Source organism: Panthera onca, chromosome A1 (assembly GCF_046562875.1).
Source record: "Panthera onca isolate mPanOnc1 chromosome A1, mPanOnc1 haplotype 2, whole genome shotgun sequence".
NCBI classification, from domain to species: domain Eukaryota; kingdom Metazoa; phylum Chordata; class Mammalia; order Carnivora; family Felidae; genus Panthera; species Panthera onca.
In genome coordinates, this window is record NC_138339.1 from 203,888,471 (window position 1) to 203,907,238 (window position 18,768).

The 18,768-nt window shown below is 34.2% G+C and overlaps 1 long non-coding RNA gene across 1 annotated transcript in view; it reads right to left on the minus strand.

Annotated features, from left to right (window-relative positions):
- Positions 1-1,346: 1,346 nt before the first annotated feature.
- The window catches only part of LOC132680289 (uncharacterized), a 47,182-nt gene continuing 29,760 nt past the window's right edge, over positions 1,347-18,768 (minus strand). The window contains exon 3 of the long non-coding RNA XR_009610615.3: positions 1,347-1,688. This is a non-coding gene — a long non-coding RNA (uncharacterized LOC132680289). The remainder of the gene's footprint in view (positions 1,689-18,768) is intronic.

Sequence of the window (18,768 nt, forward strand, 5' to 3'; positions counted from 1 at the left end):
CAGAAGTAAGGATAGAAAATAGCTATAATAAAGTATTAAAAAGCAAGATGGTGTCTGTTTCAGAACAGAAATAATAGCAACAACCTCACATCACAAACTCAGTAACTCTTGTAGAAAAGATAAGTACAGAGGAATGAATTCATACAAAGTAAGCTCTACCTGATGAGATACCTTTTATTCTAGCATATATTAATAGTTTCTATTAATACATTATTTTAGTTATAGTGTTAGCAATTGTAAAGTATATTTCTTAGGTCATGCATTTCCAAATTCATTGTAGCTGGTTGACTGTTCATTTACTATACTGCTGTTTGATTAGTACTAAGATATTTCATTCTTTTTTTCCATTTCTAACCATTTTTCTCCTTTCTAGGATCCTTTGACTATCTTGTCCCGTGTTCAATCATGGTGTTAAAATCTATTTCCTCTTTCCTCTCAATTTACTTGAATGTTCTTCACTGATTCCCCCAATTCTTATACCTGATTCAGCAATTTTTATACTTCATGTTATCAACCTTTGCTAGATAAGTAAATACTCAAAACACATTAAATTCTTCAAAGAAATAAACAACTGAGAAGCATGCATTTTACTTATAAGTGCCTTTATGCTCCATATTAACATTAAAAGAGATAGCACACATGTAACATGACAGGATATAGATATACCATGGTTTTAAAACGGCTAATGAAAATTTAAAAATGTATACAAATGTTATAACAACTATCTATTAGTTTTGTCAACATTTATTTAAAAAAAAAAAAAGCATTGTGTTTACCTACTCATTACATTCTTCTGTGATCACTGGCTAAAGTAATGACACACAAAACATATACTCAGCCAAACATTAAGGAGAAAGATAAGAATTCTGGGCTTTGGGGAGCCTGGGTGGCTCAGTCGGTTAAGCGGCCGACTTCAGCTCAGGTCATGATCTCGCGGTCCGTGAGTTCGAGCCCCACGTTGGGCTCTGTGCTGACAGCTCAGAGCCTGGAGCCTGTTTCAGATTCTGTGTCTCCCTCTCTCTGACCCTCCCCCGTTCATGCTCTGTCTCTCTCTGTCTCAAAAATAAATAAACGTGAAAAAAAAATTAAAAAAAAAAAAGAATTCTGGGCTTTAATGGGGAGAGATGAAGGTTGGATTATAAATGAAACCTTAAAGCAAAAACATGGGACTAGAAACAATTTTGCTGATAAAGAAAGCTACAGAAGTGCAATGTGATAAGCTTCGTGTATTCAATTATATAAGCAAAAGAGTTTTTAAAAGCAGACAACTGGTGTAATTAGTATTTAAGTCAATATACAGTTGTTATTTTACCACTGGAGATTTTCCTAGAGGGGAGACAATAGGTTTACAATAGCCACACAGAAGAATAAATGCAAGGGTTTTCTTTACTGCTACTTATCAAAAGGATAAAGATTATAAAGATGTGAAGTGGGTTAACCACACCCCCAATGTTTTCCCAGAATTTTCTTAAAATTCCCAGAATTTTCTTAAAGCAGGGAGGGACAGACAATCACCACATTTGGCTACTTTGTAGGATGTATCTCAAAGTCAGCTGCTCACTGGAATGATGGGATGCTTGATTTCTACCTCTACAGCTCCTGATGCAACTGGCCTAGAGCACAGACTGGGAATTTTTTAAGTTCCCCTGCTCATTTTCGTGAAGCCACAGTTGAGGACCACTGCTTTACTGTAAAGGAGAGGGGGGATGAGTATGTGTATAAGATAAAATCTCTCTCTCTCTCCCACACCGTGTGCGCACACACACACACACTGACTTATATAATTTTCTCAAAGCCCCTTATCCCTCTCTGGCAGTGAACACACCAAAGCCCCTTTTATTTCTTTTCTAAGAAAGATTACCTGAGGTTGTCTTCATTCTGACAGACTTGGAAACATCAAGTGGGAAAGCAAGGGAGAGTATGAGACGGAAAAATAAAGGGAAAGAGACAGATCATCACTGTCTTGCTGTGTATATTTCTGTGTATTTTATTATTTTCACACTCTATGGTTTAACTGGATAAGAATCAGAATACTAAAAGATTCCACAAGCTGTGAAAATGTTGCATTTGCTTTTTCTTAAATATTTATACAATTTTCCTCAAATGTGATCTCATAAAGTTTACAAATCCTTCTTTTCCTGTCACTAATCTGCATTTTGTCAACTTGCATACCTTTTCAAAATCCAAAATGTTCTCAACCATGACCTTTTCAAAAGTACTTTGGGTTACCTGTTGTGAGTTTAACTACTTTGCCCCAAACACTTTATCAATAAATAGCACATTCTTTCCTTCAGGTCTTTAAGATGCAAAGTGGAGAAAAAAGTGTTTCTTCTGCATCACATTTCTCAGCTATGGAGTTCTCTCACCTTAGCTAAATATTTAATTCTGCCTTCTAGTCTCATATTTCTAGTACAGCAATCATAAAGGCCACCCATTATAATTTTCTTCCTATAATTGAATGTTTCAATTTAGATATTTCTAATCTCTAAATTTTCAAAGAAAGAAACAGAATTTTAACTAGAAAAGAATTCATCAGTATCAAAGGATATCAGTTCAGCCAGCAGTCTCCAGGGAACTTTGAAATTATAGGAGCCAGTTCATGACTACTTTCTTACCTCTTAAATGTGTTTTCTTCAAAAGTTGGCTATGATCTCTTTTCTCTGATTTCATGCTGACTGTCCCTAATTAAACTGTAAGTGGCTGGGTCTTTCCCCAGAGTATCCTTTGATTAGCAATTACACTTGTGTTTTTTTCTCAATTGTCTAAAAGTAATTTGTTGACTAGAGTTTTCTCCAAAAATACTTCAATGACTCCTAATTACAGGTCTTACACTCAATAGTAATAATTGTTTTCAAAGATATCAGGTGTAATATACTTGTGTATCTTTAACCACTTTTTTCCAACTTTCAAATCTCAGTTTTGAAATCACTTTTATACCCAGTTTTTGTTGAACTTAGTGAAAAGTTTAAGGAATCAGGCATCAGGCAGTCTATATTTGAATATTGAATCCTGCCCCCTAATCAGCTGTCATCTTTGAAAAGCTGTACTACTTCCTCAAAAGTTATAGTAACTTCTTCAATCTTACTTTACAGTCATTGATAAAATTTTAAGGAAAATACACAGGTTAAAGCATTTTGTAAGCTATAAAACAATACATATATATATATATATATATATATATATATATATATTATTATTAACTTTGTTTTCAGCACTGATGTTTCCTTCAAAACTAACAGGTAGTTATAATATTCTACAATTTAAGAAGCTTCCCCCCACCTCTTTTTAAAGTTTATTTATTTAGAGAGACAGATCACGAGTTAGGGAGGAGCAGAGAGGAAGAGAGAGAATCCCACGCAGGCTTCGTGCTATCAGCACAGAGCCCACTGCAGGACTGGAACTCATGAATTGTGAGATCATGACCTGAGCCAAAATCAGAAATCAGATTCTTAACTGACTCAGCCACCCACGTACCCCTTCAATTTAAGAAGTGTTTTTGAAAGACTGATCCAACCCCACTGCTCCTTTAACAATACCTTTTCCTCATTAGCTTGAACTCATGGTCAAAATGCCACCATCAGAGGCCATTTACCTGATTAAAGTACACTTATCTCTAGAGTAATAACATATAGTCAGTGATAGTGCTGTTTTGAGGTTAAATGCATGGGTACTGGGACAATAATGCCTGGATTTAAATCCCAGCTCTATCATTTGTTAGCTTTATGGCCTTGAGCAAATTTGTTAACTCCCTTCATTTTAATATCTTTATGTCCAAAATGGGAATAATTATAGTATGTACCTCATGGGGTTGCTATAACGATTAAATGAATTAATGCACATTAAGTGTTTAGAACGGAGCCTGGCACATAGCAGAAATTAAATAAATGTTATAACTAACTTTGTTATTGCTGTTATCATTATTAGCTCACCCGTCTTCCTTATATTAGCTGTTGCTTTTCTCCTAACTGCTGCCCACATAATGTATCTTGTTCTCCCACTATTATTATATTCAAATGTCATTATTTCCAGGACACCTTCCCTGCTTTTCTCGTCCCTCCCCCTACACCAAATACAAGAGATGGGTAGAATGAAAGAGGAGAGATGGATAGGCACCAAAGAAAAATTTCCTTTTCATAATTTTACTTAAAATTTGCATTACCTATGGGAAATATAAAATGTCTGAGAAAAGGATAGTACATCCTTTCCTTTGCCTATCCCCAACCCAATGTGACACCAAGAACAGGGAATAAAAGGCTATTTTCATCTATGAAATCATTCTCTGCTGCCAGTGGGTTGTATCAAAGCAAAAATTGCACTGACAAAAGTCTTCCCCCAAATTTCTATGTTGAAGCTCTAATCCCCAATATGATGGTATTTAGAGATGGGTTCTTTGGGAAGTAATTAAGTTTAGATGAGGTCATGAGAGTGGGGCCCTAATGATGAGACCAGTGCCCTTCAAAAAAAGAAACATCAGAGAGCCTTCTTGACCTCTCCCCTCCCAACTCCCCACCCCTGCCCCTGGTCATGAAGGACACAGTGAGAAGGTAACCATCTGCAAGCCAGGACAAGCTCCCTCATGCAAACTGGACCATGTTAACACCCTGGTCTCCAAAACCATGAAAAATAAACTCCTACTGTGTAAGCCACCCAGTCTATGGTATTTTGTTATAGTGGCATGAGCTCAGTAAGACACAAGGCTACAGTCCATAGAGAAAAGAGACCAGAACTCAGACTATGCTTAACTCCATTAACACAAAAGGTGAGAAGGATCTTAAGTGCTGGAGTAGCTAGTGGAAAAGTACTGAAGAATGCTGGGGGTCGGGTGGGGTAGGGGGAGTTCTCAATGAGATGTGTTGAGCACATTGAGTTATTCATCAGTTTGCAAATGGTTTTCTCTGTGTTTTGGCCATCAGGGTTTTCTAACTGGCTCCCAATGAAGTCAGACTGAGAGAGAGGGGCACTGAACCACCTTGATGATTACACTTCAAAGAGATGGCTCCCAGGTCCCCGAGAAAGACATTCCTGGGTTGTAAAACTAGTGTGTGTCTTCCAAGAATATTTGCATATAAAATGGCCAGAGAAAGAATTTACCATCACAAATTTTCTAAAGTAAGTGTTCTAAGAAAAAGGAGGTCAGCGGTCTGTCAAAGTTCAGCCAAGCTGAGGGGAATGGTAAGATATTTTTGGTCAGTTGCTGCTCTCATCCCTAAACCACCTATTTACCCCCTTTAACTGACTGCACAGGAATGAAAATACTGGCCCTATCAGATCCTCTGTGTCATCCTCATTTTATTCTCTACCTCAACGCGCCTTATCCCATTGCAATTTGACAATTTTAGTTCCATTCACATGTTGATTTCAGAGTCCTCCTGCACCGAGGAGTTCCCATGCATAGCAATGAACTGAAATGTAAAATCATGGACTTACAACACTAATATGAAAGTAATGATATAATATACCTGTGTTTCATGGTTGTGTATAGGCATTTATGTATAATAATTTATCTTTGGAAAGAGCAAATATTCATAAACAGAAATTAACAGTAGTAATTTTTTTAAGTTTATGCTATTGATATATTGTTAACATTTATTATATCAAGTAACGAAAGACTCCTTATTTCACGGACCAAGATTTGTAAAGTAGGTTTGAGTTTACTCAACAGATAAATCTTGGCTCTGATTCTAATTTGAGAAATTGTTTCTTTCTGATCTTCAAATCAAGAAAACTAGTGTCTTTGTTCATATGTATCAGCTCTTTTAAATAAGCAGTAATAAACAGAACAAAATTCATGCTGCATGCTTTTGTAAAACTCCACCAAATCTTTCTTGATTTTTGTCAGATCATGTTGAAACCACTGCACCAAGTTCATAAGCAAACAGCAACTGAGGATTGAGCCAGCTTTGAATATGAATAAAGAAACTTTTGAAAATCCTAGAAACTAACATTAATTCTATTTATAAACAAGTTTTCACAAGGTGACTTTTTTCTTAAAAGCACATGTTGAGTTCATTCAAGTGATGTATTGTCAGAAAGTCTAAACATTACTAATTTTATTTACCTGGAAAGGAAAAAGGAAGTATGTTGACTTTAAAATAGTCAAGAAGAATGAAGCAATGTTACCAAGGTTAAAATATTGACCTCATAAGCCTGTATTAAATCTATGAATGGAGGGAAGCCTACATTATTTAAGTACAAAATCTAGTAAAGCAAAGTCAAAACCTCCATAAAAATTAAAAAGGAGGAAGGCTTAGTGAAAAAAATGCTGAAATTGAATATATACAGTAATTCTAAAGTGGTAAAGATGTAAATTACTTTCATTTTAAGTGCTGAAGGTTATTTTATTTTCTAATGTAAAAAAATACATCATTTTTCCCCTCCCTATTTGAGGACACACTGGTGAGAGAAGAAGTGTACTGTGGGGCACCATTCATTTTCAATAATCAGAATCTAAGAGAAGCTAAGAGGATGAAGAACTCATTAGCAAGCTGTCTTTCATGGTTTTGTGTTTTTATTCAAGTAATGTGAAAAGGAAGACAAAATAAATCCACAATTGATGTTATATTAGGCTCACAGGAAAAGGACATTAAACCTACACCAAGGGGAACCATTGCTCCTACTCACTGGCTACAACACACTCAAGTTCACTTCACACCCCAACTTACTCTGAATATTGCTCCTCGTTCTAGTTATACTGAAGCGTAGAGTTATCTTAAAGACTATGTGACAGCCTAAATTCTGTTTATTCAAAGGAAATTTTCTATTTCTTCTCTTCATCTTTAAAAACTAGTTGTTCCTGGGGCGCCTGGGTGGCTCAGTCGGTTAAGCGGCCGACCGGCTCAGGTCATGATCTCACGTCCGTGAGTTCAAGCCCCGCGTCAGGCTCTGTGCTGACAGCTCAGAGCCTGGAGCCTGTTTCAGATTCTGTGTCTCCCTCTCTCTGACCCTCCCCCATTCGTGCTCTGTCTCTCTTTGTCTCAAAAATAAATGTTAAAAAAAATTAAAAAAAAACAACAACTAGTTGTTCCTTAAATTAAATGAATATCTACTCCAGATTCAGATTCATCAAAGAGAGAACATGGAAGCATTCATTTATGGTCCTACAAGGTCTATAAGGTACAAAGTCTACTTGTTTTATTTCAAACACTGAATAATAGAAAGCAAATGTTACTAATTCTACTCTGGTTGGATTGATGAATGGAAATACAAGGCAATTGTACTGGGGAAAAAAGGGGGGTTGGGGAAATAAGAAAAAGATTTGGCAGACAAATGGAGATGTTCTCCTCACAAAGCTCTTTGCTACGTGAAAACCTAAACTCTTGATCTTTGGAGAACTAACCCATGAATTTCACCCTTATCTAAACAGGATTAGGAAGGAATAGTTATTGTCCTCAGGGATGAAACAGAAATAGAATGTTATCAGTGTAACTTCACTCTAGTAGCTTAAACATGTCAGGCAACACAGTACCTTTATGTAGTGTACAAACCTTGTTAATTACTTGCATTATCTTGTTATCCGGGTTTCATAATAGGTAGTGGATAAATTATAATTGGCACATCCTTAAAGACTATAGATTAAGGAATAAACACACTAGAAAAAAATGTATCTCTACTGATTGCCTTCAAAATCCTCAATAGATGTAGTCAAGAAATGACTTAAAAACCTTCCCTCTGACAGTAATGGATCATTTGTCAGTTGTTACTGTAAAGTGATGATAGAGTTATTGTGTAGTGAAGTACTTAGCACCCAATTCTTCTTTTTTTCTTTTTTTTTTCAGCTATTTATACCTTGGCAATCATTCTAGGGAAGAATGGGAATTGGCACTGAAACAGAGACTCCTAACGCCTTCAAGGAAAAGTCTATTTTATTCTGAAATCATTTTCAATGACTAGCACATATCCAACAATACATACTGGAGATCAACAATTCTGTGACAAAATTTCATATCTAACAATCTAAGACTAGGATGAACTCCTGCTGGTTTCTTTTCAGGAACCACAACAGAGTAAAAGAAGCCACAGAACTATACTGAGATACTTACTCTTCAAAGCATTTTGCATTGCAACAATATTGTAGTTGTTTTTCAAATACTGACAGGTGAACCTTTAAAATTGCAAATAAAGTTTCTTTTGTAAGTCTGATCCAAACTTTGTCCTTTAGTAAGGAAGTTCTCATTATTTCTTACATACATAGAATTTGTAATAGGGAAAAATTGGTTAGGTTCTTTAATATTATTTTCTTCTAATATTTCTTCAATAATTTTATACATGTATAGTGAAACTTTAATGTTATAAATTTAATTCTCTTATCTATAACATATCGCACAATATTATCTAACAGTTAATAATTTGATTTTTTTTCTCATGAGGTAACCTAGGTTTGCAGGTTTGAAATGTACCTCCCAAAACATAATTTAACCACAAGGGTAGATGGATCCAAACACATTCACATAACACATGTATGGGTACATTCAGATCTTCTAAGAAAATAGGGAATGACAATTCCAAATGGGACACAAGCCCTGTATCTCTGATCTGAATCTAAATATCGATGTTTTAAAGTGACTTAAGTTAAATGACAGAACCAAACTTAACACCTATGTAAGCATTCATGTCAACTGAGGATTCCCACTGGCTTATGAAAGATATTTCAGTGAATATGCCATGTTTCACCTGACTCCTAAACACTGAAATTACACTCTAAGGAGATATGGCAGTTCTTTCTCAAGGCCTAAAATTATTTTTTTTTAAATTCTAGGCAAAATGCTAATCTTTTGGGAATTCTCCAAACCAAATGGATTTTAAATTTCAGTACCCAAAAAATTGATATTTAGCCTCAGGGGAAAAAGTACAAACTAAACAAGCTGCCTCTGAATATATACATGTTACTCAGAGACAGAATCTACAAATAACATACTAAAGTCATTTTGCTCAATAAAAGATGGGAAACTTCCCAAATAAAATTAACACAGCTTTGATACCCAAACTTTACAAATATAGCACAAGAAAGAAGATAGTGGAGTAATTTCATTAAAAAATACAGACATGAACACCTTAAAAAATATCATACAACTCTAATCTGAAAATGTACTAAGTAGATAGCACACCATAATCCAATAGAAGAGATTTAAAAATATAGATATGTGCCTCAAAATTAGGAAATCAATTCAGAGAACACATTATCGATATTTCAAAAGTTTAAAAATATATAATTATCTCAATAAATGTTATTAAACAAATACATATTTCAATAAAGTGTTAAGTTTTAATATCAATCCTGGTTATTTTTTAAATCCTTAAGAGGATTAAAAAAGGGAAAAAAATCTTTAAAATTATGATGCATATCTGGCCAAAATCCAACTGTAGTCTTAACAAATACATATTAAAGTAGTTATAACAAATGGAACAAAGCAAGGTTGCTATCACCACCACTAAGACTAAAAATACTCTAGCCAAAGGAATATATAAAAAAGGGGGAAATGTGATAGAAGTTGTAATTATCCAAAAAGAAGACAAAACTCTCATTATTTGTACATGATGCTATTGTTAACTTAAAAAAAAAAATCCCACAAAATGATTAAATAACTGATAAAACATATGAGTTTATTATGTTTATTTTTTTTAAATACAGGAATCAGTACATCTTTCATGTACTCAAATAGTCCACTAGAACACTTTTTAAAAATCAATCACAAAATAATAACATCATAATAACATATAAAACTATTTGCAGTAACTTTAACAAAAAAAATTAATCAGAAACATAAAAAAGAATAGGGAAATACTATTCCTGAATAGAAGCATAGAATATTTTAAGACCATAATTCTCATCAAAATAATTTAGAGAAAATTTAAGAGGCATTTAACAAAAACTAAAACTTACGTGCTATATATAGAAGAGTGACCAGGATATTTTTGAGACAGAGAAGTGTTGCTTGGCTTCTGTATTTCAAATGACAAAAAACTAATTTTAAACATGAACAAGAGGGGCGCCTGGGTGGCTCAGTCGGTTAAGCGGCCGACTTCGGCTCAGGTCATGATCTCGCGGTCCGTGAGTTCAAGCCCCTCGTCGGGCTCTGTGCTGACAGCTCAGAGCCTGGAGCCTGTTTCAGATTCTGTGTCTCCCTCTCTCTCTGACGCTCCCCCCTTCATGCTCTGTCTCTCTCTGTCTCAAAAATAAATAAACGTTAAAAAAAAAAAAATTAAAAAAAAAAAAAAAACATGAACAAGAAAAAAAATGCCTGCTACTATTACTACTACCCAACACTCTATTGTCACTCCTAGCCAATGCAGGAAGAACAAAAATGAGAAATAAACACTGGAAATAAAGATTAAATTGTGTCACTATTTGTCTATGTTATGATTGTTCTGCTATAAAATCCACAAGAATCATCTGGAAAACTATTATAACTAGTAACATTGTTTAGTATGTTAGTAAGACAAAAATTTGACAGGAAAAGTTTAATAGTTTCCTATACACAAAAGAATAAACCGACAACAGAATATATAATGAGAAGGAAAAAAAACCCACAAAAGCAAAGAAAACCCATAAATAAAGAAAAATAATCCTTCAAGATGAGTGAAAACAGTAATAGTCTTTTCTGCTAGAAGTAAAATTTTTCATGAAACTCAAGTAAATAAAAGAGTATTTTATTGGCTGGGAATGGAAAAAAATAGATAATGAAATAAAACAGTGATTTCGGAAATAAATCTACATATTAGGAGAATATATTCTATAAAAAAGATGAAATTTCAAATCAAAGTGAGGCCATGTAATTAATAAACAGTATTGGATCATTTGGGAAAAAAAGAAAGTAGAGAGCTCTACTTCACATCATGCACTCAAGTAAATTTTATCATATCAAAAATTTCAATGTAAAACATGTATAAAATACTGGAAAAGCTATAGAAAAATATTTGTACAATCTTATAAAAGGAAAGATACAAAGCCTAGGAATAACAAAAAAAAATGAGATTTGATAAAATTTTAAACTATATGTTAAAATGTACCATAAATAAAGTTAAAAGACAATACTATTCAAGGACCGTTTGGCAAACTATAGCCCATGAAATGGCTGCTGATTTGTGTAAATAAAGCTTTACTGGAAGGCGGCAGCGCCGACTCATTTACATTTTATCTATGGCTGCTGTCCTAGTACAAGAGCAGACTTGAGTATTGTCACCAGGCTCAGACAGCCCACAACCCCTAAAATGTTTCCAATCCTTCATCTAGGAGAAAATATTTGTAACATACCCGACAGACAAAAGATTTCTATTTCAACTGACCACTAAAATAAGCTGTCAACCACACAAAGCTGAGTTTACTAATTATAGCACCAAAGGAAAATACTTCCTTGAGAGAGTCTTGGTAGTATCAGAAACCGGCAGTGAAGGGAGGATATGTACAGGGTTTTGAACTCTGGTTTCTAGTGATTAAACGCAAGTCTTTCAGTAAAGACATCTGACTGTAATAGAAAATAATACCTGTACTAATACTAATAATATAACAATCTTATTAAAGTATAATAGGCATAAGATAAACTACCCATATTTGAAAAAGACAATTTGATGTTTTGACATATGTATACACCTATGATACCATAACCATAATCAAATAGTGAATAAATATATCCTCCCCAGAAGATTCCTCCTGCTCCTCCCTGCAAAATTCCTTCTCCCTAGTCAGTCACAAGGGATGTCACTGTATTAGTTTAGATCTACTTTAATTTGTCTTGGCAATGTTTTGTAGTTTCAAAAAGCAGTCTTTTATCATTACCTATGATGTTAGCTGTATGTTTTTCATAGACATTTATCACATTAGAAAGTCCCTTTTACTCCTAATTTTCTCAGAGTTTTTCATTAGGAATAGAACTTGGATTTTATCAAATCTATTTTTTCTGTATCTATTTAGATAACCATATGCTACATATAATATCTGAAAGAGCAATCTTATTTGTCAGAAACTATCCTACTGACCATGATCATCAAAAAAGTGGTAAAATATCGACTTCCTGTAAATGTCAGTAATGAAAAGTCTATTCAGTTCATACAATTTAACTACGACCAATGTCTGTCCATTGAGTCTAAGAGCAATACTACAGTATAAATTTACTCTCTCCTTACTTCAAACATTCATTCCTGTTACAATTTTTAAACCTATTGAAACAAGAAAAGAAAGAGAGGGAGAGATAGACAAGGGGACAAGGAAATCAGGAGGATGAAAACAATCTAATGAAATATAAGCAATGCACAGAAAAAATTTAAATATCCAATTACATGTGCAAATATGCTCATTATAAATAATTACTTGTTGGAATGTCTTTCTAATTTTTTTACTATGTTTCATAAATCTATTCATTCTCATGCCAACACTGCATTGCTATATTTATTTTCTCTTTTAAATTATTTATTTTAATACAAAGTAACATAAATTCCCTTTATTTGTCCTTCAGAAAAACATTTGGCTATTTTTCTTGTATATTTTTGTAAATAAGGTTTAAAATTTTTAAGTAATTATGTCTTTTACTATATTTTAAATTTATTTTATTTTATTTTATTTTATTTTATTTTATTTTATTTTATTTTATTTTAATCTTAATTTTCGAGGGTGAATGAGAGAGTGCACAAGCAGGGGAAAGGCAGAGAGAGAGGGAAAGAGTCTTAAGCAGACTCACTCAGCTCAGAGCCCAACTCGGGGCTGGATTCAATGACTGATTGAGTCACCCAGGCCCCCCTACTGTGTTTTAAATTTTAAAATTCCATAATGTGGATGTATGCCATAACCATTTTTATTATTTCCACCAGAGTAGAAATTAAGTATCCATTAGTGGTGGTGAAGTAGATACTTAATCCTATTAGTCACTAAGTCATTCACTAAGAATTTCCTGCATCTGGGCTTTATTTAAGAGTATCACAACAGTTGAGGGGTGCCTGGGTAGTTCAGTCAGTTAAGCATTGGACCCTTGACTTCGGCTTAGGTCATAATCTCACGGTTTGTGAGTTTGAGCCCCACATTAGGCTCTTTGCTGACAGCGCAGAGCCTGCTTGGGAATCTCTCTCTCCCTCTATCTCTGCCCTCCCCCTGCTCATGTGCGCTCTCTCTCTCTCAAAATAAATAAACTTAAAAAATATTTTTTAGAAAAAGCATCACAACAGTTGAATGATGGTATCTCTGGGTAGTGATTTTTAGTCTAAGCAAAAGAGGTAAGGCAACCCACTGACTCAGCAAAAACAACAAAGAGCACAACACACAAAGAGCCTAATCACAAATTCATTTTGGCAAGAGAATTCAGTAAATATTCAATAGCCAGGAGTGCAGAAAATAAAATCCAGGTTAATTATACAAACCATCCATAACTCACAGATCTAATACATCTTAAATACCAAATAAATACAACATCAAAAAAAATAATATAAAAACTTATATAGAGATAGTTTGAACACCTGAAAAAGATTTGGAAATGTCGAAATGTCTAAAGATGATAGATTTGTTCATTCCCAATCTGTCAATGATTCTACTACATACACTCCTTCCTTCAGAGACCCTCCAGGAATAACTATGTTTCAGTCTTACTTATCAATTACATGGTTTCTAAATCTATATATATCTAGTCTCATATTTCCTGAACTATGCAGGTCATAGTCTATAGAACCTAAAACACTGTTTTATCATCAAACCATCTCTTCCACCTTGCCTGGCATGCTTACTGTGACTGAGTCACTCCTTTTACATGGGATAATACTAGTGTTATATCTTTTTTTTTCAACCGCTTCTTTTGTTGTCCTTATCTTTCTCAAATCTTTACCTTTCTATCATTTCCAAAATCATGAGCTGCTTTCAGTCATAAAATAGCAACTATTCAGTGAGCATCTAATACATATTAAGTTTCGAATCTCATCCTGAAAAGTAGACATTATCCTCCACTTACGGAATAAGACACTGAAACGCATGGAAGTTGTTGTTCACCCTTCTCCCCTAAAATCACCTTTAGCTAGTACATGGCTTAGCTGGGATTTAGACCAACATCTGTCCAAATTCATGACGTCCCCAATTTAACTACACTCTATGTTTCCAAACTCTTTTCCAAGCACAAATAAACCAATAACAAAAGCCAGTTTATCTAAATGCTCTTGATACGATCCTTTCCCATGAAAGAAATCCAGCTTATTTTTCAATCATTATTTACTCATAATTTATACTTTCCCCAAATTGTCCCACTCTTACTTAAGTGCATGTATGTGAATTTTGTGATCTCCACAGTTTGCAAGCAAATATATATCATTTGTTAATTTAACAATATGTGTTGATTTATGTGCTGAGTTCCTGTTATTATTCTCAGTCCCTTTAATTCACAACTCTATTATTTATCTCCTTAATGCAAGTTTTCTTAATATGCCCCAAAACAAGCCTCGAGATCATCTATACTAAGCACTCCAAAAATCATCTGGAATTCAGGAGTATCGTCTCTTTACGGTTGCAGTCCTTGCATGCATGTACTCAGTTTATAGAGATGTGTCCATCCATTCATTGTGTTTATGGTGCCTCCCTTACCCATCACTATGGATGGGATGCCAGCCTAGAGCTCTCCGTGGTATCTGATGCAGTAGTCAATGAGTGAATGCTTATATCTCACTTACCTTAGCTACATGCTCTGGAAAAAAAGGTGAGAATCACGTCATTCATACATGCAGAGGATGGCTGAGCACAGGAAAAAATGTTTTATCTTAATTATATAGGTGAATGAAGCCAGAAGGTGGCATACTAGAATGTAAAGGACATAGGGTCTTAAATGCATTAGTGTCTATCTACAATCAAGCCTGATATTCTGATCACCAAAACAGGGCAGGATTAGAGGACCACAATACTCAAATGTAAAAATACCCTCCAGTACACATAAGACAGAATCAAGATTGGCACGGAGTTAAAATATGAATGAGGTGGCTACTCTTGGGAGGCTTTCAACAAATGTTCATTAATTGAATAAATGCCTACAAGATTGTTCCTTTTTAGTGTCAATGCTGTGATTCTGTCTATACAGAAATGGGATGGTGTAGAGTTGAAGGGAATTTTGTTCTCCATACATCATCCATGCACTTTATCTCAGACTTACAGTGATTTGATCATATACAACCCAATAAAATTCCTATTGTCATGTAATAAAATAGCATATTATAAATAACTTTATTAATGTTGTATGATTTATAAAGAAAATGCAATATTCTGGTCTTATTAAATGTAAGCAAATTCACCAAAATATCAATAGGGTATGTAATTAAAAGAAATAGCTGGCTTGCTTGATTTTGTTTATGTTAAGCAATAAAAATAATAAAAATATGAGCATAGTCTTATTCTAAGAAATATTAAAATCCTAATAACCGTCTGGTATTTTGCTCATGCTCTAACATATCCTTTTAGTACTTTACTCTTCAGCAAAAATTGCAGTTTCCATAGACAAAAATCTAATTGCATAGTGTTAAATCTGCTTTCTTCCCTAACACTTCAAAAAATGAAAACAAATGAAAATCACTTTAATGTACATAACTAAAAAGTAGCTGCTTTTGCATTCTCACAAAGCACTATTAATTTCAAACAAAAGTTTTACCTCTTTCTGTTGCTAAACCACCAGTATTTTATTTTGTACTTAACTTATTTTCTTTAATGCACTTTTTGAAATTCAGCATAACATCTTTAAAATAGTAATCATTTTTCTTTATGGTGACTAAAGTTAAAAGCTGCTCCACTGTTGTGCTAATTCTTTTGTTTTTCTCCCCAGCAGCATCAGTGAGCACTGGGCACCAAGCTAGGAAGTTGGTTACAAAAATCACAGTCACGAAAGATCCCATTTATTAAACAATGATTCTAGATTGCAAGGTATCTTCTGATCGCAAATATTGGCTTGCCCAAATATTTATTGCCTTTAGTTAAGATAGTTTTCCATCATAATCTATAAAAATCAGATAAGAACCCACTTGAAATTCTCTTTACTGGACTTAATCAGCTTGGGCAGTTATTATTCAACCATTCTTACTATACTGATAAGTCATGTTAACATTTTCGTAAAAGTGAGGATGATGACTGAGATGCTAAAACAGCCCTGATAAGGCATTGTCTTCCTTTTGAATTAATTGATATAATTGAATATTAGTTTCAGTTGTACAGTATAAAGATTCAATATTTGTGTATATTGCGAAATGATCACCATAATTAGTTAACATCCATCACCATACATACAAGTGTTTTTCCTGTGATGAGAATTTTTAAGATATACTCTCTTAGTAACTTTCAAACATACAATACAGTATTATTAACTATACCCTTTCTTTAGTATATTAACTATACTCTTTCTATAGAGAGACATTCATCCTGAGTGTGTGGTTGAAATAAGGGATACACCAATAACTGCAGTGGAACAACTGGTAAAGCAAGGCTTTAAGGATCCAGCGAATGACAAGTGGGGCAATTTGTCACAGCAGTAAGATGGATCGGGAACAGCCCAGGCCAACAGCCTTGCACACAGCAAGCACTCTATTGTAGCAAGGGCTTTAAGCAGATCAGGAAGTCAAGAGGCAAATGTGAGAGGAGGAAGATCAGCCCCAGGCACAAGTATGGAGTAGATACATTTTTGCTCAGTTTCAGAACTCTACACCTCATTTGTTTCTCCGGATGTTTTGGCGCAACCTTATTCCTGCCTCGGGCATTCAATCCTAAAATGTGCATCTGGTTTCCTCAAATATCCTCAGGGCCACTCTCACCTTACTTCCATTTCATCTTTCTACCTAGAAAATTCAAAGTATATTATCTCCTAACACATATCAAAAAATTGTCTCCTAACCTCTATTTTGCATTCTTTGATTTCACTTATCTACACATGAAAGCAGTTCTATACCACATTCACTCTAAAATGCTAATGGCTGGGGGTAAAAAAAAAAAAAAAAAAAAGAAAGATTATTCCACTCAGGAAGATTTACATTTTTAAAGCTGTCTGTAACTTAACCAACGTTTTCATGTGAAATTTCAGGAGGCATAGTGTTAAAAGTGAGGATGATTTTTTTTTTTTTTAACATTCCAGAGCCATTGCAATGTTTGCTATTCAGATCATTGTTTTCTCCACCTTACTATCAAGGGCTGTTTCTTCTACTGAAAACAGCTGTAATCATAAACCAAATATAATCCCCATCCATACACAGTATAGGAGAGACTATTAATAATTTGTCTGTTGTTCTCAGACACTTATAAATACAAACGTAAAAATATTTGTGCCTGTCTCCTAATACCTTACTCCTCAATGTGATGGTCAACTCCTAGGTACATCATCCATTAGGGATTTACTGAGGAACCTGCAACTTCTACAGGGTTATGTACCCCAGACACATTTTTTTTTTAAAAAAGGGATCTAACATAAAGAAACTTAGAGGGGCACCTGGGTGGCTCAGTTGGTTAAGCTTCTGACTTCAATTCCGGTTATGACCTTGCAGTCAACTCCGGTTATGACTGAGCCCTGCATCAGGCTCTGTGCTGACAGACAAGAGCCTGGAGCCTGCTTCAGATTCTGTGTCTCCCTCTCTCTCTGTTCCTCCCCCGCTTGCCTCTGTCTCCCCCTCTGTCTCTCTCTCTCTCAAAAATAAAGATTTAAAAAAAATTTTTTTATAGGAACTTAGACTATTTTGGTGAAGAAAAAAATGTAAAAGAAAAATTTCACTTAAATGTCAACTTAAGTCATAACAAATATGAATATGTGAACTACTGTGGACTAATAATCTGTGCACAGATTTTCCCTTATATGCTAAAGTGTTCTTGATAGTTTATTATTGACCTTAGGAAAGTTAGAAATTCTAGGATCATGAGGAAGCCTACTTCTTCAATGATGACTCTTTTTCAACTGGCATAACCATTTCTTTATCTTATCCCTGGAAAAATTAACTACTCTTGATTATTTTCAAATGTAGAACAAAATCTAGGAAAATAAGCATCAAGATAAATAATAATATAATGGGTCCAACTCATTAAGTGAAATAAGAATCTGAGGCTATAGAGACTCTAATTAATGGAAATGTACTTCTTTATAGTAAAATGGTAACTAATAAATATAGCATAAATGACGTTAGAAAAGCATCTATGATGGTCAAAACTAATAGGTAAAATTTTGGCGAGGAACTGCTAATTTACATGGTCTCAAAAATGTTTCCCATAAGTTACAAGGGGAAAATTACTAACTTTGCAGTAAAGAACCTGGCCAATTCCACCTTAATTATGTGATCAAAGTCAACAATAATGTTAGGAAAAACCAGCATCATACACCTCCTGATATACACTGAGAACAACATAGTATCTCTTTACTGATACTACTGACAAGAATATGTACCTGAATCTAATCATGATAAAAGATGAAACAAACCTAATAGCAATAACTGGTACTCTTCAAAAATATCAAGGTCAAGTAAGCAAAGAAAAGAGGAGGAACTTTCCCCAATTTATGAAAACTAATGGAACATAAAAATAAATGCAATGCATGATTTAATCCTGGAATAGAAAAAAAATGCATATAAAACATTACCGGAACAATTGACAAAATTTGAGTACAGACTATGGATTAGATAACAATACTGCATCATTGTCAAGTTTTCTGATTTTGACAACTGCAACTTTTGTAAGAGAATGTCCTTGTTCTCAGGAAACACACACTGAAATATTTAGGAAAAAAGACACTGTGCCTACAACTTACTCTCACATGGTTCACATAAAACAATCTCAATTTATATATATGATAAAGT